Below are 23,910 nucleotides of genomic sequence, written 5' to 3' on the forward strand. Positions count from 1 at the left end.
TGAGAGAGAGAGAGAGAGACAGGTGTGTCTCTACGAGAAGGAGGTTGCATGATTTTATTCGAGCTGTGACTCTCAGCCACCGAGATCAGCAGTAAATTACATCCAGTGTGCGCCGGAGAAATGATGTGACACCTGTAATTTACGTCAAATAACTTTCGAGGACGTAAAAGTGGTGAGATCGGATGCAATCAGTCTTCAGCGCCGGAGCCGGCTAGAGGTTTAATTGAAACATTTTTCTTTATCCTATGGGATGATGGAGCGGTGGGGAGGGGTGGAGGTTTTGTTCAGAATGATGGGGTCTTCAAGTCACTCTAAATGTGCGGTCGACACCCAGACGTGAGAAAGTCGTAGGACATGGAGACGAAATCATCTGACGCAGCTCTATAGAGGACTTGAGACATGACAAACATGACTAGAACTGGCAAAATAAAAAAAGTTATTCTGTATTCGAGGGTGTATGCATAACTTTTGCATATGATGAACATATATTCATTCATTAATTCATCTTCAGTAGCTGCTTTTCCTGGTCAGGGTGTTGGTGGATCCGGAGTCTATCCCGGGAACACTGGATGTGATGTGGGTGTATTTGGCAAGTCTTAAATTAGTTGCTATTAGAAGAGATATAATTAATTGAATGGAGTCGATCTGTGTGTAATTAAAGTGTGATGTGATCTGAAAAATGATACGTGTTTTCTAGACATTGTTTGAGATCAAATCTAAACAAACAGCATCATGAAGATGAAGGAGGAATCACAACAAATCCAGGACAAAGGTTTGGAAAAAGGTTTGGTCGTAAAACACATGCAAAATTCTGTCCATCCTACCGAGTGACAGTGGTGGTAGTGGTGGTGGTAAAGGTGGTGGTGGTGGTGCTGTCAAGGTGGTGGTAGTGGTAGTGAAGGTGGTGGTGATGAAGGTACTACTGAAGGTGCTGCTGGTGGTGAAAATAGTAGTGGAGGTGGTGGTGGTGAAGGTGGTGGTTAAGGTAGTGGTGAAGGTGGTGGTGGTGGTGAAGGTCATGATGGTTGATGTGGCCGTCATCCGGCACCACTGCCGCTGCATTGCTGCAGCATCTCAGACCCTGATTGGCGAGATGAAATATCGCCGGCGAAAATTAAAAGGTCCCAGTGTCAAAATAATTCATAATATGCATATCTTCCGCTACTGATGAAATATCTGGTATGTGGATTAGGGAGGATAATAAAAAGGATCAGGCTTCAGTTAAAACTGTTTCCGTGAGCGGGGACGTTCATTTAGTCAACGTCAAGCACAGGGTCAAGATGTGCATGTGTGATAGTGAGTGTATGCGAGAGAAGGAGAGATGTGAAAGAGGGAGCTCAATATCCCACCTGCGATTTGAATATTCTCCTATAATTGTCCTAAAATGTCCCATCAGTGGATCTGCCGGACACCATTACGCCTCTACAATATGGTGCGACATTCAAATTCACCCCAAATGACAGGTTATTAGAAGGCGAGAGCAGCCGGCATATAATTAAGCACCATAACTTTGACCTGGAATGGGAAGTGATGGCAGGATTGTAATACAGGGGAATGAAACAGGCGCTGGGCTGAAGCGGCAGAGGCGACAGGAGTTCGTCTGTGGATCATCTGGGATTATTTTACACAAGCTCTTGCTGGGTTCATCTTTGTAACGGCCTGTCATAAAGATGTTAGGAATGGCACTGAGATTTCTGACCACTTTGCTCCGAGGTTACGGGGATCACCGTGCTGCTCGGCTGATCACACCGGACAGAGGAGACAGCGACTGTCTGAGGCGAAATACGACTCGGGGTGATTTCTGAGAACTCTGTGATGACCTGATATGAAGAAATTTGCTCAGGAATGGGAAAGAAAAAAAAAAGAGTTTGAGCAGTTCCTTTACAGAAAAGTCATAATCACAGGTGATTATGTGTCTCAGATCTGGTCATGTGTGAAAAACACATAAAGGTGCAGTTCAACATGTTGAGCCCTAAAATTGCATTTGAACTCACGCGACATCATTTGATCATTCGAAAAGAATTAGGAATTTGAAATTGCATCTGAAAAATAAAAACACATCATACATTTAGAAACATAAGATTAAAAACATGAATCTTGTGTAAAAATCACATTTGAAAATAATTGAATCATGTATAAGAATCACGTGAAAATAAATGAATCATATGAGAATCGCACATGAAAATAATTAATCATGTAAGAATCACATGTGAAAGCAAATGAATAATAAGTAAGAATCACATGTGAAAATTAATCATGTAAGAATCACATGTGAAAATAAATGAATTATAAGAATTACAGGTGAAATAAATGAATCATGGAAGCATCACATGTGAAAATAATGAATCATGTAAGAATCAGATGTGAAAATAAATGAATCATGTCAGAAACACAGGTGGAAATAATCATGTAAGATTATATGAAAATAAATGAACCATGTGTAAGAATCACGTGAAAATAAATTTCATGTAAGAATCATGCAAAAATAAATGAATCATGTAAGAATCACGTGAAAATAAATGAATTATTTAAGAATCACAGGTGAAAATAGTGTCATAGAAGAATCACATGTGAACACAAATGAATCGTAAAAAAACACGTGAAAATAAAGAATCATGTAAGAATCATATGTGAAAAGAAGTGAATCATTTAAGAATCACAGGTGAAAATAGAATAGTGTAAGAATCACATGTGAAAATAAATTATTCATGTAAAAATCATGCAAAAATAAATGAATCGTGAAATAATCACATGTGAAAAGAAATTAATCATGTAAGAATCACAGGTGGAAATAAATGAATCATGTAAGAATAACATGAAAATAAATAAATCATTTAAGAATCACATGTGAAAATAGAATCATGTAAGTATCACAGGTGAAAACAAATGAATCGTAAGAAACACAGGTGGAAATAATCATGTAAGATTATGTGAAAAATAAATGAACCATGTGTAAGAATCACATGTGAAAATAAATGATTCATGTAAAAATCATGTGAAATAATGAACCATGTGTAAGAATCACATGTGAAAATAAATGATTCATGTAAGAATCACGTGAAAATAAATGATTCATGTAAGAATCATGTGAAAATAATGAACCATGTGTAAGAATCACATGTGAAAATAAATGATTCATGTATGAATTATGCGAAAGTAAATGAATTGTGTGAAAGAATCACAGGTGAAAAGAAATGAATGATGTAAGAATCGCGTGAAAATAAATGATTCATATAAGAATCACAGGTGGAAATAAATGAATCGTAAGAATCACGTGAAAATAAATGAATCATTTAAGAATCACAGGTGAAAACAAATAAATCATGTAAGAGTCACGTGAACATAATGAACCATGTGTAAGAATCACATGTGAAAATAAATGATTCATGTAAAAATCGTGAAAATAAATAAATCATGTGAAAGAATCACATGTGAAAATAAATTAATCATGTAAGAATCACGTGAAAATAAATGATTCATCTAAGAATCACAGGTGAAAACAAATGAATCATGTAAGAATCACGTGAAAATAATGAACCATGTGTAAGAATCACATGTGAAAAGAAATGATTCATGTAAGAATCATGCAAAAGTAAATGAATCGTGTGAAAGAATCACAGGTGAAAAGAGATGAATCATGTAATAATAAACAAATCCAAACCAAATGTGGAAATCAAGTGTACTTTTAAAAAGTCACCTAAGGTACATAACTGGACCTTTAGTTCCACTGTTCTACCTTTAACGTTACATTTACAGGCAAGTGCAAAAGTTTGCACACCCTTTGAACAAAATTAAGAAAACAGAAATTAAATTTAGAGCAAGACAATAGTCAAATAATGTATGTTCAGATATTATTAACAGAAAAAAAACCACATTTTACATAATAATAATAATAATAATAATAATAATAGATTCCCCACTCTTTTCCTGCCTTAGTATCCACTCAAACAGTGTTAGGAATCTCTTAGGTATAATGTAATATTTGCAGATATTAATACACCACTTTCTTCATATCAGGGATCAGGTCTTGAGGAGGGCAGTTGTCAGGGCAAAACTTGTACTTGAACTAATATCTGGATTGTCGTCTTGTTGCTGGATGTACCAAAGTTTCACTTTTAACATCTCGTAATTCTGATTTGGATACAAATTACAAAATAGAAAACTGTTTTAGATTGACTATTGGGGGAAAAACAAAACATAGGGGGTACTAACTTTTGCATTTCACATGCACTTTCTTTGTATCTCGTTGATTAAAAACGAACCTTTAATTTGGTACATTTATCCAAACTTGATTTCTATGCACATAATCTATATTAAAAACAACAACAAAAGATTAAAAAAAAATACATGATGCTCATGTTAGTATAATAATAAGTAAATAAGAGATGTATTTCTGATAGATAGATAAATAAATAACCTGCAATCTGAAAATGCCCCCTTGAGCTTCTTTGCTGTGTAATGTGTTGTATCTGTGATACAGTAATCCCTGTGTATGATGAATCTTTTTTAGCCTGAACTCCAAAAGCACCAAGCAACCAAACTCCCACCTACACAAAGCATTGTGTGAAGAAAACAATGCCGCATATTTGCACATGAAGCTGAAATCCGTATCGAAAGCATGCTGGCTCCATTTCCGGCTTCTTTTTTTTTTTTTTAACGACAACTGGACGCTTTGATGAGCAACGGCACCCATCTGCTGCCACCATTTCTCCAGCTGATGTGTGAATGTGACATGTAAGATATATATTCGTTCTTCGTGGTATATTTTTGGTGAAATCAGTATGAATTTGAAGTGAAGTGAAGTGAAGTGAAGGAGCTCGACAGGGCAGCGTGTATATATATCGCCTGTCCGTCCTGAAGCTCATTTCGAGGCTGGTTTGTTAATTCTGCATGTCTATTGTGTGCTAGTGGCATGGCTGCTGAACAGAAGGTCTGCTGTCTCGGTGCGCTCTCTCGACTAACCCATCCTCATCCCCCCTCCTTTCATAATGATGGCAGATGGCTCCTGATGAATCCTTCATAATCATGTCAGGACAGCTCCTCCGATCCCAATTCATCTTTTTAAGCACATTTCATCAGACGGAAAATTTACACAAAGATTGAAGGTGGCCACCAGACACCTGGAGATGGATCGAGCATTCTTATCCTCGTCTCTAATCCCTTTTTTAATCGTGTTGAGGCAGCTTATAGATGTCCGGTGTACAAATATCACTGATATACAACATCATATTCTTCACTGTCTCTCATCAGATTCCCTCCATGCTCCCCGTTGTTGGTGTGTAACATCGTTAATTGTGGATCAGGTGAAGTTTGTTTCACTTCATTTCAAGGTCATGCACCACTAGGACTATTTTCCAGACTCGAAAGGGCACGTAATTTCACACCAGCGTACTCCTCATTAATCCCTCCTGAGTGGGTGCTTAGGAAGTTCCAGATCACAGGTTTGTTTAGTTCCCTGTTTTCTGACTCGCTGCCTCCTTACCCCCTCCATCGAAACGCTAACCCCTGATCTCAAGCCCCCTCCTCAGCCATTTTGGTTTTACACACTGTTTAGAAGTGAGTTACTGCTTCTGATGATGATTTGGCGTCATTTCTCTCAGATGGATTCTGGGTTGAACATATATCAGGACATGAAATCCCTGTTATAGTGTATATATAGTGAATATATGAGGAATAAAACACCTCAAGGTGTGCTGTTATGGGAAATTAATCAATGATAAATTTTATTCCTTATATATACTGTATATATACACACACACACACACCACAGCAGTTGTTATTAAAGAATGACACATTGTACTTTTTATCCCTTTATAGTTACTTGTGGAATATGTATGAAACAACTTACTGACTGTTACATTACACAGCGCTGATACTGGAGACTCCTTACAGAAAACCTGACCTGACCATATCGATCCTTCTACTGTACGCTTTTCTTTGTTAAGTTACAGCACGTTCTCGATTCATTTATTTTTGTATTTTATCACAGAACAAAGCTGCTGTTCTAGAAAATGAATTGACACCTCCTGACCAATCAGATTCAAGAATCCAACAGTGTTATGATATATAGAGGATATTACAAGGTTGCGTGAAGATACAAAGTTTATCTTCGAATGGTGAAGATAAATCACACTTAAATCACAAGTGAACGATGCGAACGAGTGAAAATATTTTCAATGAGAAGATAATCTTCATATTTTCGAGCCACTGTGTAATGTTCTTTATATTATCTGGACACATCCACAAAAAAAAAAAAAAACCCAAACAAAAACCAACCATAAGTTAATCAAAATAATTTAAATTTTGAATCAGTTCACTATTTTGACAACATGTGTCTAGTCAGTGGGAAAACACTAGGAGTGACATCATTGGAGTGAAATATCGAGAAATATGTCACTCAGATCCGCAATGTATTTCATATGAAAAATATGAGTTTTCAACACAAGAAGATAAACTTCATATCTTCAAGCCAACGTGTGATTTTCTTTTTATTATATCGACACATTCACAAACAAAAAGTCCCCAAATTTATCAAAACAATTCATCGATTTCTTCACCAGTGACACATGGAGATTTATGTCATGGTTTTGGTTCCCCAGTGTCCCAGATGGAGTTCGGATGAAAAATACGAGCGGTGTATTTCCCAGTAAAACACTTGTATCTATGTAATATAAATAATTATTATACATACGAGCCACTTTTTCCATGTGTTCTATTCCCTTCAAGTGGGTTTATTGATGGCATGCAATATTGTTATCATATCGCTTATCCTCCATGTATTACGCTGCTCTCCCCAATGGAGAATGAGCGTGCAATATTGTTATAATATCGCACGTTGTCAAGACAACATGACTTCACATGCGAAGATCCAATGACAAAACTTTTCTGCTGCGCATGTGCACAATCATTTCTTTGTCGGACGGGAAAGTGAGAAGATGGGGTTAATTCAGTGCTCGGATTAAGCACTAAATAAATAAACTGAAAACTGAAACTAAAGATGCGTTGAACACCCGAAAGGCTACCAAAACTTCATTATATATTCTTCACGCATATTTACAAGAGAAAAACATACCAACAGACATTGAAAAACTGGAAAAGAGACACATCAGAAATGTAATACTTCAGCACTAGCGAGTGACTGTGACGGTTTGTACACAAACATGGCCGTGAGGTTTGCTTCATTAAAAGCAGAAGATTTAAAGAGAAAGACACGCTGAACACCCAAAAGGCTACCAAAACTTCACTGGATATTTTTCACACTTATTTACAAGAGAAAAACAGACCAATGGGCATTGAAAAACTGGAAAAGAGAGCAACAGCGGAAATATCGTCAACTTGGAGGTGAGGAAAAGTGATGGAGACTTTTACAAGAGGACTTCACTCGTGGACTTCACTCAGCAAAGCCCTTTTGTTTTGAACAACTGCAATGGAACAATTAACTACAACCAAAAGTAACTGAGGGCGGCACGGTGGTGTAGTGGTTAGCGCTGTCGCCTCACAGCAAGAAGGTCCGGGTTCGAGCCCCGTGGCCAACGAGGGCCTTTCTGTGCGGAGTTTGCATGTTCTCCCCGTGTCCGCGTGGGTTTCCTCCGGGTGCTCCGGTTTCCCCCACAGTCCAAAGACATGCAGGTTAGGTTAACTGGTGACTCTAAATTGAGCGTAGGTATGAATGTGAGTGTGAATGGTTGTCTGTGTCTATGTGTCAGCCCTGTGATGACCTGGCGACTTGTCCAGGGTGTACCCCGCCTTTCGCCCGTAGTCAGCTGGGATAGGCTCCAGCTTGCCTGCGACCCTGTAGAACAGGATAAAGTGGCTAGAGATAATGTGAATGTGAATGTGTGTTCCATCAAATGTGTATGCGTAATAATAATAATAATAATAATAATAATATTGGCTGGCTTTTTTGTGGTCTATCAGATATATTCCATTCAGCTACTCGTCTTCGACTCGTTCAATATCATGCTAGCTGAAAGGAATATATCTGATAGACCACAAAAAAAAGCCAGCCAATATTATTTAAATAATAACATGCATAGAAATATTAGCGAAAGATTTTATTTGAAGGCAAATTTTAGAAAGTCAAAATGAGAACATAATGAGCTGCAAAACATGATACGACTAAAACGAGGCTACGGATAAACATATACGTGAAGGCGTTTGCATTTTAAATCCATCCTCTTCACTCGAGTTGTTTGTGTCGTGTTGGTGTCTCGATCCACTTTTCCACTTCTCTCAGTCAAAGTTTCTTCCGTTGTGGTATGAATAATTCATGAAGCAAAACTGCAGCTCTTTCATTAACATGAAATAACAATTTGCAAATTTATGGAAACCACTAATTACACCCCTTATTTGCCATGACTATGATATTAAATATTCATAAATGTGTGATTATTTTCTCTGATTTGTCTGGGGTTTGGTCTCAACCACTGCGTTCATTTAAGGAAAGTGGAGCTGCTCAGTTTGAGGCGGGAAACAACACGGCGGTTACTTTCTCACACGAGTGAGTGTCGTTATGGCGTGGAAAGTTTGTACGTCCTGAAACCATTTCACACTGATGTAAAAGACATGAGCATTTTCATGATCTCTCCGAAATGAGGGATTCGTTTTAAATTTGCAATCAAATCCACTTAAAGGAACGCTAACAGATTTTGATCAGCATTGTTGATGTCCGCTGCATTATCAGTGTTTTTCTGCCTCTTAAATGAAGTCGACAGCGTATATAGCAGTCGCCGTGTCTCTGTGTCGCTAAAACGCTCTAGATTTCAGTCCCAGCTGGGACTCGGGAATGAGATCCACCCCCCTCCCCCTCTCCATCCCACCCCCGAGGTTTAACACACGCGTTTAACCTTAGATTTACGGCTTTGTTATATCAGAATTAATTACGGATACCTCCCCCAAACTGAAATGACGCTGACGAAAACACTGAGCGCAGGCAATTTAGCTCTATTTGCACATTAATTTGGGCCCACCTGTGATGCTCAATGTGCTAAGTAGCTACATCAGTTTTCATTACGGCTCTCACCGAGTGGATTTACTCGAATTATGGTATTAATTATCAAATTCGCTAGGTATCTGAGTGACAAACGCTCCGGTGCAGTCGCCTGCAAAAGAAAAAAAAAATCCCTCAAAAAGCACTTTGCAGGTCTCCTTGGTTTGACCCTGAAAAATCTGGAAAAAGTTTTGAGCAACTCTTAGAGATCTGATGCACAAAAGAATCCCCCCCCCACACACACACAAGCTCGAAAGCTCTTGGCTGGAGGTTTTCACATTGTAAAGCAGTGTATTAATCATAATCAAGACGACACCATTAGTTGATGTCATTCTATCATTGTATTAAAGAAATCACATTATCATACGTCATTAATTACATTTCTAACTCGGTCGATCCAGTCCAAAAGAAGAGCCACATCTAGAGCGCTGACGGATGAGTGGTGGAGAGATGATGGAGAAGAAGAGTGGCGCCGTTTTACTCACAGCCTCTCCAAAGTGAAATAAATGACAAGAGGACGTTTGCGTGTGTGAGCTTTTGGAGGACTTCGAGTTTTCGAGGTTGTAGGGGTGATGTCGGGTCAGACATCGCTACACGAGAGTCCTCAGCACCATGAACACCAAGATTAGATCTGGGGTCAGGTGTATCAGGTTTAATCAGCTGAGAGTGTGTCAACGTGAAGTGTTCTTCTGTCATGGACACTTTTGTCATGAATTAGAAAAGTATACAAGATGGGAGAGTTTGAGTATCATGAGAATAACTAGTGTCTAGAAGGTGTGGCCTTCATGGGCCCACCATGTTAAAGTTACTGGCCACCCCACTGCCCCCCCAAACTGACTAGCCCCCAAAAAAAGCCTTTAAAAATCTGATATTCAACTACATTTAACAGAGCTCAACTAATGATGAATTAGTGAGTATTTATTCGCCAGAATTGAAAAGTTTATTGGTTATTCCTTAAGATGAAGGTTTATTATAAAACATGTAGCGAGCTAACGTTAAGTGACAGTAGACTGTTAGGTTAGCGCTAACGTGACATTCAATATAATGTCTTAACCTTTGTATTCATTTGCAAACCCTGAAATTCCTCTATGTTGTATTGCCTTTTTAGTGTGCAAGCCCACCCCAAGGTTTTCACTGGCCCCATCTGGCCCACCCACTAGCGTCACTGCTGGTATCCCTCGCTGCACACGTATTGCACTTTTAATCAGAGACTGACACAATGTTCATACTCTGCTACCATGAAGTCCATGACTGATTACGTCCCTAATACTGATTAGAAAAATAAAATCACACGTATTTCACAAACACGTGATTATAAGTTTTTCCACACGTGATTACATGAGGAACATGTGAGACCGGGGTGTGTAATCGAGTGTGATGTGACGTTGACGTGACACGGGGAAACTCGCTCAGAAAAAAATAATCATGTGTAAAGGTCATGTGAAAACAAATGACTCGTGTAAGAATCAGATGTGACCTTAAATGAATCATCTGGAAGAATCACATGCGAGAAAACTGAACCCTGTGGAAGAAAATAAATGAATCACGTAAAAATAAATCACATAAAAATAAAACCATGCGTGAAACATGTGTTAAACACAACACACGAAGTGTCTGGTGCAAATTTCACATGTGAGTTTTCTGTAAGTTAAGCCATCGTGTGTGTGTGTGCGCGTGCGTTCGACACTGAGCCGAGTGTTGGCCAGAATTCTTTTGGATTTTGGTATGAAACATGTTCCAGATATTACTGTGTAAAGATATTTGGCAGCAGCCTGCGTTTGTTTCATTCCAAGAATCTAAATTTCCAAAAGCCAACGTGTTAAAATCTAAAAATAAACGTAGAGATAAACACTGACGAGCTTCAGGCCTGAACACTGCGAGGAAACAATTTATAGAGAATTAATGCAACACTTCACACACTATTACATTAGTGTCTTTATGATTGTACTGGTCTCTTTACCTGAGGCAGGCAGGGAGACAGACAGACAGACAGACAGACAGACAGACAGACAGACAGACAGACAGACAGACAGCCAGCAAAAAAATGGAGACAGTGAGACAAATACATACACTGACAGAAAAGCAGGCAGACAGAAAGGCAATATGACCAATGTAAACTGAGACAGACGGACAGACAGACAGACAGACAGACAGACAGGCAGGCAGGCAGGCAGGGAGGTCATATGACAGATAGACAGACAGATAGACAGACAGACAGGCAGGGAGGTTATATGACAGACAGAGAGGGAGGTCATATGACAGACAAACAGACAGACAGACAAGGAGATAATATGACAGACAGACAGACAGGCAGGCAGGGAGGGAGATAATATGACAGACAGACAGGCAGACAAGCATGGAGGTAATATGACAGACAGACAGACAGACAGACAGACAGACAGGTAATATAACAGACAAACAAGCATGGAGGTAATATGACAGACAGACAGGCAGGCAGGGAGGGAGATAATATGACAGACAGACAGGCAGACAAGCATGGAGGTAATATGACAGACAGACAGACAGACAGACAGACAGACAGACAGACAGACAGACAGGTAATATAACAGACAAACAAGCATGGAGGTAATATGACAGACAGACAGACAGGCAGGGAGGTAATATGACAGACATAAAGACAGGCATAGAGGTAATATGACAGACAGACAGACAGACAGACAGACAGACAGACAGGGAGGTAATATGGCAGACAGACAAGCATGGAGATAATATGAAAGACAGACAGACAGACAGGGAGGTAATATGACAGACAGACATGGAGGTAATATGACATACATACATACATACAGACAGACAGACAGACAGACAGACAGACAGACAGACAGACAGACAGGTAATATGACAGACAGACAAACATGGAGGTAATATGACAGACAGACAGACAGACAGACAGATAGGGAGGTAATATGACAGACAGACAGACAGACAGACAGACAGACAGGCAGGGAAGTTATATGACAGAGAGACAGGGAGGTCGTATGACAGACAAACAGACAGATAGACAAGGAAATAATATGACAGACAGACAGGCAGGCAGGGAGGGATGTAATACGACAGACAGACAGGCAGACAGGGAGGTAATATGGCAGACAGACAAGCATGGAGGTAATATGACAGACATAAAGACAAGCATAGAGGTAATATGACAGACAGACAGACAGGGAGGTAATATGACAGGTAGACAGGGAGGTAATATGACAGACAGACAGACAGGGAGGTAATATGACAGACAGACAGACAGACAGACAGACAGACAGGGAGGTAATATGGCAGACAGACAAGCATGGAGATAATATGAAAGACAGACAGACAGACAGGGAGGTAATATGACAGACAGACATGGAGGTAATATGACATACATACATACATACAGACAGACAGACAGACAGACAGACAGACAGACAGACATGGAGGTAATATGACATACATACATACATACAGACAGACAGACAGACAGACAGACAGACAGACAGACAGGTAATATGACAGACAGACAAACATGGAGGTAATATGACAGACAGACAGACAGACAGACAGATAGGGAGGTAATATGACAGACAGACAGACAGACAGACAGACAGACAGACAGACAGACAGACAGACAGGCAGGGAAGTTATATGACAGAGAGACAGGGAGGTCGTATGACAGACAAACAGACAGATAGACAAGGAAATAATATGACAGACAGACAGGCAGGCAGGGAGGGATGTAATACGACAGACAGACAGGCAGACAGGGAGGTAATATGGCAGACAGACAAGCATGGAGGTAATATGACAGACATAAAGACAAGCATAGAGGTAATATGACAGACAGACAGACAGGGAGGTAATATGACAGGTAGACAGGGAGGTAATATGACAGACAGACAGACAGACAGGGAGGTAATATGACAGACAGGCAGACAAGCAGGCAGGGAGGTAATATGACAGACAGACAGACAGGGAGGTGATATGACAGACAGACAAGCATGGAGATGATATGACAGACAGACAAACAGATAGACAGACAGGCAGACAGATAGGCAAGGAGGTAATATGACAGACAGACAGACAGACAGACAGACAGGGAGAGAGGCAGGCAGGCAGGCAGGCAGGCAGGGAGGTAATATGACAGACAGACAGACAGACAGACAGACAGGGAGGCAGGCAGACAGGCAGGGATGTAATATGATAGACACTAAAACAGACAGACAGGCAATATAACAGACAGAGACAGACAGACAGACAGACAGACAGATGGGCAACATGTCAGATAGACAGAGAGACAGATGGGTAACCTGTCAGATAGTTAGAGAGACAGACGGGCAACATGTACGATAGACAAAGAGACAGACAGGGAGACAGACAGGTGATCATTAGATGCTGAGAGACAGACAGGCAATATGATAAATGCTGAGACAGACAGACAGACAGACACATAGACAGACAGAGATAACGCTGAGCCAGCCAGCGATGGAAAAGCACACTGAGAAACAGAAGAACAGATAAATATACAGTCTGTGTGTGTGTGTGTGTGTGTGTGTGTGGGGTGATTAGTGTGTGTAGCTCCATCATGGTGCAGTGTTGACCCGCACTGGCAGCTCTCTGATTACCCCCTGATTCACTTTCCCTGTTTGTTAACGTGCAATCAATCATAATCAATTAGCCAAAATGTTGAATCATTAAATCCATTATCATTAATTAAAATAATTATCACTTTCTGCCAATGCTTCATTGCCGCTGTCGTCTAACGTGTCTGTGGCAGACCACACGTGTCTCACTGCACTGCCTCGACCAAACTTCACCAGGTAACATCACCTGATCCGCTTCCTGTTGAGTAACTACACAAACAGTAATGAGTGCTCTTACTCTCTTACTGCTCTTATTAAAAGACCACAAGCTTAATTTACACGATCCTCTTCATTTTACTGTAATTTGTAAATATAACTTAAAAACAACTGCAGTATAAATATCTTCAAAAATAATGCTGAATAAATTCCCATAACTACAGTACATCTTTGACTGTTTATTATTAACGAAGAACAGAGCAGCCTTTTATCCTCAACTGTTTTAAGATTCTTAAGACTCTGAAGGTCTTTGGTGTAAAATGTCCCTTTTGTGGCTGTGTCTCTCTGTCTCTCCATCACAGAGCCGTTTCATCTCTCCGCTAATCTGATGTTACAGCACTAGCTTCCTGCTTGCTTACGCTTCAGCTCCACTGTCTCTTTCTCCTGATTCCTCCTCCTGATGCACATCCATATCGGGAAGAGGCCATTAATGATGTGTAAACATCCACAGAGCAACACGCTCGGCATGCCTCACGGGAGAGAGAGAGAGAGGATATTACACTGTTACGCAAAGATATAAAGTCTGTATTAATGAATTGCATCTGCATTAATGAAATATCTCCATCTGAATTTATTTAATCTCTGTGGATTGATACCATGAACACATTCCGCACTGCACTGGAAGTGGGCGGGTCTACCAAAGGATTGGGGTGTACCTCAGTTTTCCTCTCGTCTCTCCTGCGCAGGTGCTGGGTGCAAATTTGATAACAGTATTTTGGCTTCATTGCTATCGAATTGGCGTGAACAGGACTGCGCTGGGCGGCACGGTGGTGTAGTGGTTAGCGCTGTCGCCTCACAGCAAGAAGGTCGGGGTTCGAGCCCTGTGGCCGGCGAGGGCCTTTCTGTGCGGAGTTTGCATGTTCTCCCCGTGTCCGTGTGGGTTTCCTCCGGGTGCTCCGGTTTCCTCCACAGTCCAAAGACATGCAGGTTAGATTAACTGGTGACTCTAAATTGAGCGTAGGTGTGAATGTGAGTGTGAATGGTTGTCTATGTGTCAGCCCTGTGATGACCTGGCGACTTGTCCAGGGTGTACCCCGCCTTTCGCCTGTAGTCAGCTGGGCTAGGCTCCAGCTCGCCTGCGACCCTGTAGAACAGGATAAAGCGGCTACAGATAATGAGACGAGATGAGGACTGCGCTGTCCATGTTTCGTAGTCGATGGTATACCCGCCCTCTTCCTCGAGCGATACTGCTTCATTGTGAATGTGGTCAGAGATCATTATTGACATGTCCTTCATAGAACGTGTCACCAAAGCTTTTTTAAGCACCGGCACCAACGTGTCTTTCGGGACGAGAAAGTGTTCAGAGTTGGTCAAAAATAATCTCGAGGTGGGGAGAAAAGTGCCAAAATGACCATGAAGCAGCTGTAAATAATGAGAAGGTGTAAATAATCCCATCCTAATAGGGCTTTTGAAGGTTTTCAGTCATAAGGGTCATTTTGGATGGTTAGTCGTAGCAGGACAAGGCAGCTACAGCTTTGGCAACTCTTTGAAGATGATGAAAATCTTCAAACTGATGGCAAAATATCGCACAAGTGGAGTTCTACCAGACATCACACACACTCACATCCTGATACCCCAGTCTGCTTTCCAGTCAGTCCCACCAGCAGGTGTGTGGAGGCGGTTGGAGTCGCCGTGGCTGTGTTCCCGACCCGGCTAGAGATGCAGGAGGGAATAGCGAGGGGGCTGAAACGGCTGGATTTCTCCGCCACCCCGACGCTTGAGCGCCATGAAGGAGCCCATCATGCGCACCTGATTACATTACTGCCAAGCGTTCTGCGGGAATGAGTGTAATTGCAGCTCATTACGAGCTCTGGAGTGTGACGAAGCCTAAAACAGAGATTGCCTTTCCCGCCTCAAAACTATAAAGAGGCCACGCATCCCGGTTCCTGCGAACCATCATGATAAACGGATGAGAATGAAATTGATTGCATTTCATTCTCAGAAAATCGAAAAAATTTTAAACACAAAACTGTGCAACATTGAAAAGAAAAAAACAAAACAAAAACAAAGCAACATTTTAAACGTTAAGGTAAAGAAAGGTCGGATGCAGTCTTGGCCTGCAATGAAAAATGTCTCGTTGGTAAGAGGAGGATGAAAACGCCTTGCTAGCTGTCATGTCATAAAAAAATGGATGCAGTCGGATAGCGCAGACGTGATTTCATGGCTAATGATTCTCACGCTAATATCACTGTGGGCCGCGCTGAGGATAACCAAGTTGAGCTGTCTTAGCTCAAATGATTCAATTAGGCCAGCTGTCCCCATTTGTCATGGCTCAACTCGCTTTTAAATTACCTTTCCAGAGTGCTTACGTGTCTCTGAGTCAGACATGGGCACGTTCTTTAAGAAAAAAAAGAGAAAGGGAAAGGAGACAGTAGGGGTGAAGCAGTGAAGAAAAAGGAACAAGATAATAATAAGCACATTATCTACTGGGATACTGCGATGCTGGCAATTATGGAGATAAATGTGACTTTTGTTCCTGATCAGCTGTGTTTGCTGGAGGATCCTCGGTGTGAAATAAGGGTAATCCTTGAGGCGTACCGAGCTGATTGGCAAGCTGGAGACAGTCCTGCCACGCATGAACGTCTGAGCTTTATATCTAATAAAGCAGCGAGACGCCAAAGAGGTCAAAGAGGAAAACGGAGTATGAGCATGATTTTCTTTTTCATAATCTGTTTTCCGTCACTAACTGGAATTAAAGCTCGTTTAAGAATAATTACTCAAACTATTAATTAAGATATTACAGTATGACAAAAAAAAAGTATTTAATATGATGATGAAATTGATAGCAACTGATGATATTATCAAATCTGATTACTGGTGATGAGTCAGTGTGAGGTATTAGAATAAATGTGTAAGGAATAAAAAGCTTGGTGGTGCGCTGTTGTAGAAAAGTAATCAGTGATGTCGCATGATGTTGAACAGCAGCAGCATGTCCTGTTTTTATTGAGAATTCCATTTTTTATTAGTTAATTTTTGACTTTATAAACAATCATTTATACACCATCATCACTCTCTTAAAGCTAGACAGCCTTTTGATTTCATAAAATCAGTGAAATTTAGTTCCCTCTGAAATGTGGTCATTGTGATACATATGTTATTTACCAGCTGGGAAGTCTGTATCTTGAAATACCATGACCGAGATCTTGAAAGTACTGAGCGAGGCCCTCTGGGCTGAGGTCAGTACATTCAAGGCCTAGGTCACGGTATTTCACCATACGGACCGACCTTAAGCTGGTAAATAATATATTTATTTTTTTATTTACCAAATTCTAACAGAAAACGAGAGCGCCCGAAAGGGAAAACCGAGCCGAGCTGCCATTTTGAATCCTCATTCACGGCTGTAATGCAAATGGCTTCCTCCTCGGTATACAAGTGCACTTCCATGGCAGGGGAAAAAACTACATTTTGCCGCCTATGTAGTCCCCTATTTATACAAAATTGAGTCATTCAGGATTCAGCCATGTTTTTGCTCGGCGTTAGCAACAGTTACAGGTTTTTAGCTTTCTCCTGAAATGTTTTCTTTTATTTCGTCTTCCTCAGGGTAGTAAAACTCACTTTTGCTGTGAAGACTGTCGTTATCGCTATCCATGATGTAAAATTAATGCAATTCTCCTGAGAAATGTTGGCAAAAATGTATAAGATTTTTGATAAAAATCTTATAAATAAATCTTATTAAAAAGATAAATGTTGACAAAAATTGCTACTATGTTTGTTGTTGTGAACGAGCGAGTCGCCAGAGGTCCGTAACCGGGGTCCGTAACTGGGATCCATACCGTAGGATATGGACCCGCTCGCCAGCCAATCAGAGCGCAGGATTTGATGAAAACCACACCGCGAAAAAAAAAAATGTTTATTTCTGTAATTTCTCATAAAATATCAGGCCATTCTGTGGCTGAGAAGTTATTTAATTTGAAGGGATTCCCGAGCAAATGATATGCATGAAATTGCAAGCAGACAGACGAAGACTGTGTGTGTGTGTGCACGCATGCGCAGGTCATCGAGGTGCTGATCACACCGAGCTGCTCGCTGACCGCCGATATTTATTAGTTTGGTCCTACATTTCCTTTCCTTTGTATAGAACATAACGTCCTTTCTTCTCGCTTTCTGTTACTGTTGTCACTCTTTCACGTTTCATTCGCACACTCACGTCCTCCATTTTTCTCTCCTGTTTCAAATTTGTATCCCACAATGCCTTGCGTGAACAGGAAAAGCTCACCACATGATGCATGACGTAGTATATTGAATTGGGTCATGGTGAAGCAGGAAAAAATAGCTGAGAATTTAAGGCCATGTGGCTCTAAATTCATTAAATGTTCTATTAAAAACAAAAACTAATAAAATTGGAAGTCCATGATTCGAATTCAGTAGCTTTCGATCCACTAAACAAAAATAATTGGGCGTCATGGAAAATCGTTTTTATGACCTACACTCGAAAAATCTGAAAGGCAGTCTAGCTTTAAAAAGGGTACCAAGAAACCGCAAAGCGTAAACCTCTGACTGTTACAAAGCGCTGACACTGGAGACTCCTTCCATTACAAGTCCAGAAAACGTCAACAATTTCATGATTTTTCATTAAAAAAATTAGCATCCACCATTCAAATCTTTGCAATTTGTTACGATAGAAATTAATAATAGTTTTTGAACAAGCATGATTACGATACAGAGACAAAAGTACGCTAGTTATTGAAGTTATTTAAGTAAGTTAGTTGAATAACCATACAGTGGTTTCTGGATGAACAAAGGAACATGTGCGTTTTTCACATATATATTAGAAAAATAAATAAACTACGTACCTCCAAGTGACCCAATCCCAAAAGACAAAAAGTTAACAATCCAAAATCTGAAGAAAAAAATAAATAAATCCAAAGGAGGAAAAAAAAGTTTTCAACGAACCAAAAGCATTGTGGCTCTGTGTCGGATTGGTGTCTCATCTGGGTTATGTCCCCACCTTACACCCAGTGCTCCTGGGACAGACAACGGATCGGACAGAATAAAGTGTTTACTGAAAATGATTATAGCTAACAAATGACATGCAAAAACAACCAAACCCCCCAAAAAAACAAAACAAAAAAACCCCCAGCTGTCTTTTGCTGCTCAGAAGTTGTGAAAAGTATTGAATGCAGCTTTAAGTGTAAACAGTTGACATACAGTACTGTGCAAAAGTCTTAGCCCCCCTATTTTTTTCATACAAACTTTGTTATAGATTTCTATTTTATGACTTCGAGTCAAAACATTACAAAAACATTTTAGAGTTCAAACATTCGGGTTTTTTTCCAGCACAAAATTAAACCTTACAGAAAAAAAAATTGTATCTGAGCAGCATATTCCATAAGAGAGCACTTTTCAGATTTAAAAAGAAAACATAAAACTGCACTCATGGTACCTGAGACGACTTTTTTTTTTAAAGCAAAGGGTCGTCTCACACCAAATATTGACTTTGTTATATTGATTTATTCTGGCTTACTGATTACTGTTTATACTATTTTTTTAAATGTTGAAACATTTCATTTCCTTATTTTTTAAGCCATTTTTGGTTGACAGCATTTCTTTACATGTGCCTCAGACTTTTCCACAGTACTGTATTTCACATTTACATCCACTCCTATGCTTTTCCAGTGTTTTATTTATTTCATGTTTTGGTCCAGGGTGGCACGGTGGTGTAGTGGTTAGCGCTGTCGCCTCACAGTAAGAAGGTCCGGGTTCGAGCCCCGTGGCCGGCGAGGGCCTTTCTGTGCGGAGTTTGCATGTTGTCCGCGTGGGTTTCCTCCGGGTGCTCCGGTTTCCCCCACAGTCCAAAGACATGCAGGTTAGGTTAACTGGTGACTCTAAATTGACCGTGAGTGTGAATGGTTGTCTGTGTCTATTGGCCCTTTTCCACTACCCTTTTTCAGCTTACTTCAGCCCGACACGGCTCGCGTTTCGACTATCCAAAAACAGCACGACTCAGCTCGCTTCAGCCCTGCTTAGCCCCCAAAACTCGCACGGTTTTGGAGTGGGGCTGAAGCGAGCCAAAGCGAGCTGAGTGAGGCTGGGGGCGTGAGGAGACACTCCCCTGTGCACTGATTGGTGAGGAGGAGTGTCCTCACACGCCCCGCGAGCACGCTGGGATCTGTAAACACCGTAAACCCGGAAGAAGGAGAGTTACGAATTACGAGAATTATGAAGCCTTATGCGCCTCGCCTCATCTATACGCTCTTGCCAGTATCTGTTGGCGTTGTCGGTGACAACAAGCCACAGCACCAAGACCAGCAACACTAACGACTCCATGTCCTCCATGTTTATTGTTTACTATCCGGGTCGTGAGACTACCGCTTAAAAGGTCACTGATGTCACTGTTTGCGCTGCTTAACGACATCACCTGACGTCCACCCACTTTCGCTAACTCCACCCAATGTGTCCACCCACTTCCAGCCAGCACGGTTCAGCGCGGTTGTAGTCGAAATGCAACTCCAACAGCCCCGCTCAGCTCGACTCAGCCCGACTCAGCATGGCACGGCTCAGCTGCGTTGGTAGTGGAAAAGCGGCATATGTGTCAGCCCTGTGATGACCTGGCGACTTGTCCAGGGTGTACCCCGCCTTTCGCCCGTAGTCAGCTGGGATAGGCTCCAGCTTGCCTGCGACCCTGTAGAACAGGATAAAGCAGCTACAGATAATGAGATGAGATGAGATGTTTTGGTCCAAGGATTATTTTATAAAAAGGATTATCTGTTTTAAGACATGGATGTTCTTGTAATGTACCGGTAGCACAAACCCTAGATTTTTATCTTTTGCACAGTACTGTATGGATGCTACATTTCTATATTGATATCACATGCAGACTTTTCATAATGAGAGAACAGCTTTTTTTATTTTATGCAAAAGAAGCAAAAAGAAAAAAAAAGTCTTTGGCTTAATTGAAATAATATTTTATGTTACAGAGTCTGTCATTGGGGTGACACTTATTCCTTTTCTACATGATCTCTAACTGTAAAAGTTAATCTTTTCATATCCAAAATCTTTTGTATTGGTAATCCCCATGAGTTTAATTTTGGTGGATTTAACTGTTTCCATGTCCTTCTCACTTACTTCATAGTTGTTACATGCAATATGTTGAGAAGATACATGTCTGGCAATTTTATCTTTACTGATTATTTTCTTGTGTCAATGATTCTTTTATGTCAAAAATATAGGCTACTTTAGGAATTTATCAATCGCTTCCCAAAAGGATAATAATATTGGTGGGGGGTGGGTGGGTGGGTGGGTGGGGGGAAATGTGTATAATCTGTTACTTGTTCCTGACACACTCGTTTGAAGTCGATTTTGTCCTTGGGGTGTGCAAACTTTTGCAAGTCACTGACTTGTTTGAAGGGGTATACAAACTTTTGCACTCCACTGGATGCAGGATTTGTTGCTATGCATGTGCTTTGGAGTTCTTTCCTCGCAGCCTGCAATGAAATCGTCTTCCTCATTACCACCTTGTCATTGTCGAGAACTTCAAGCAGTGACGACTTCTGCTATGGGTCTCATTGCCAGCGGCAGGCTGCCAGTCGTACGCTAACTGCCACTCAGTTCCACACACTTCAGATCAGCATGTAGTGTTTGCCGTATCTTTGTAATAAAGATGATTCCGAATAGGTAACATAATGTAGTGGTAAAGACGATGAGCAATAAATTACGTAAAGCATTATCATCGATGAAACAGTCATTACTGCGATACTGCACTGTAAAAAATGATGGGCTGATTTTACTTAAAAAAATTAGTGCAACATTTTTGCATCCATAATTTTATGTAGAAAATGCATAAATTTTGGGGTCATTTCTACACATACAATTAAGCCGACTTAGACTGACTTCATGTTAAAACTGTTATAATCATGTTATCTGTTATCACCCAAATGAGGATGGGTTCCCGTTTGAGTCTGGTTCCTCTTGAGGTTTCTTCCTCATGTCGTCTGAGGGAGTTTTTCTTTGCCACCGTCGCCACAGGCTTGCTCATTGGGGATAGATTAGGGACAAAATTAGCTCAAGTCACTAAAATTTTGTAACATCAAGTCAAGCCAATTCAAGTTTATTTTTATAGCGCTTTTAACAATAGACATTGTCGCAAAGCAGCTTTACAGAATTTTAATGAATTTAAACGTGAGCTGATTTTGTCCCTAATCTATCCCCAATGAGCAAGCCTGTGGCAACGGTGGCGAGGAAAAACTCCCTCAGATGACATGAGGAAGAAACCTCGAGAGGAACCAGACTCAAAAGGGAACCCATCCTCATCTGGGTGATAACAGATACCAACTGTTCATGACAACTACAGACTTAAAGTGCATATCACGGGTAAATTCAGGAGCAAGATCAATGTAATTCTCCTATTTTATATTAAACTTTGGTCAAATATCTGCCACATTTTGAATTTTGTGCAATTTTTTTACCTTGCGCAATACCAGAAAAATTCAGTTGAAATCAAACCATTTGAGGTGAATTGGTCCGCCTCTGAAAAAACCTGGCATTTGGATTTCCCGGCAAACACTGATTTTCGTGATGTCACGTGCAGGACGCCTCCCTCTGAATCTCATGTCAGCACTGGTTTGTTTATGAGAAAACAACCTGGTGATTTTCTGCAAGTTTCTTCAATGTTATCATGTAATTATTAAAATGGTTAACAGATGTATCGTAGGAGGGTGTAGCAACACCAATCATGATGGGATTAGTACTCATCGTTTTCCAAAAGACCGGACAATGAGAGAGAAATGGGAGCGCTTCGTGCGAGGCACCCGGAAAAAGCTGAGGACCAAGCAGAGCCGAGAAAAAGACCAAGAAAATCGGCAATTCACAAGTTGACTGTTGCCAGGGTAAGAAATAAGAGAGACTATACTCTAAATTAGGTGTTCCTAATTTACACAAAAAAGTAAACAACACGAAAGCGCTGGGCGATAATATGTATCAAGGGAAACACGTGTCAGGGCTTGAGATCTTGGGACCTGTCAAACACATTAAATGTATATACAACCCTGTTTAGCTGATTCCATGTGTGTAGCTTATGAAATCTTTCTCCTACAGTAGCCAGTACTCTTCTAAATGAAGAAATATATAAATAAATACAATTCCATATTTCAATGCAAAATCACTAGCTGCTAAACTTGGTCTACACAGGCTGTGCACTGAAACCGTGCAAGCTCTCGCAGCCTGCTGGCAGATCCGCAGGTGATATCACGAATCTGGCTCCAGACTCCCCTGGGATTTTCCAGACGCGTTTTATTATTTTATTTTTTTCTGCTGTAGACAGATGGCCTTGTGCAAAATTACCCTTCTGGATGAGTGTGTAAAGGGACATACTTTCATATAAAAAAAAAATTAAATTGGTCCAGGATATGCACTTTAAAGTTAGCAAGTCAACTGTCATCCTCAGACATAAAAGCATTACTGTAAGAGTCCAGAGCATCTTCCAAGTGCGACTTTCGACTGTCCATATGGGGCCGTTCTCCACAGGAGCCATGTGATGAGACTCCAGCCAGACGTAGGGCATCAGGATGGATCAGGCAGGTCCGAGGAGCAGAAGAGGTCAGCATCTCTATCTCAGGATCGACATGTAACTCAGCGGAACAGACAGAGTTGGGGGGAGGGGAGAAAGAGAGAGAGAAAGAGAGAGAGAACACAAGTAAAGCTGCTTTGCGACAATGTCTATTGTTAAAAGCGCTATAAAAATAAACTTGAAACTTAAAAATATAGGTTTCTCCAGCCAGTAAAATTAAGCTGTTTCATTTAGACTTTCTTAATATTTTAAGTTGTATATGTGCAATATCTTGGTTAAACATTACCATGACGAAAACTACTATTACTATTATCGCTACTTCTGCCACAGTGAAAATCAATAGCACACAGATTTTCTTATATGACAAGTAAATTAACAATCACTATATGACAACTGAACTGGGGCGGCACGGTGGTGTAGTGGTTAGTGCTGTCGCCTCACAGCAAGAAGGTCCGGGTTCGAGCCCCGTGGCCGGCGAGAGCCTTTCTGTGTGGAGTTTGCATGTTGTCCGCGTGGGTTTCCTCCGGGTGATCCGGTTTCCCCCACAGTCCAAAGACATGCAGGTT

The sequence above is a fragment of the Neoarius graeffei genome, chromosome 19 (genome assembly GCF_027579695.1).
Source record: "Neoarius graeffei isolate fNeoGra1 chromosome 19, fNeoGra1.pri, whole genome shotgun sequence".
Lineage (NCBI taxonomy): Eukaryota > Metazoa > Chordata > Actinopteri > Siluriformes > Ariidae > Neoarius > Neoarius graeffei.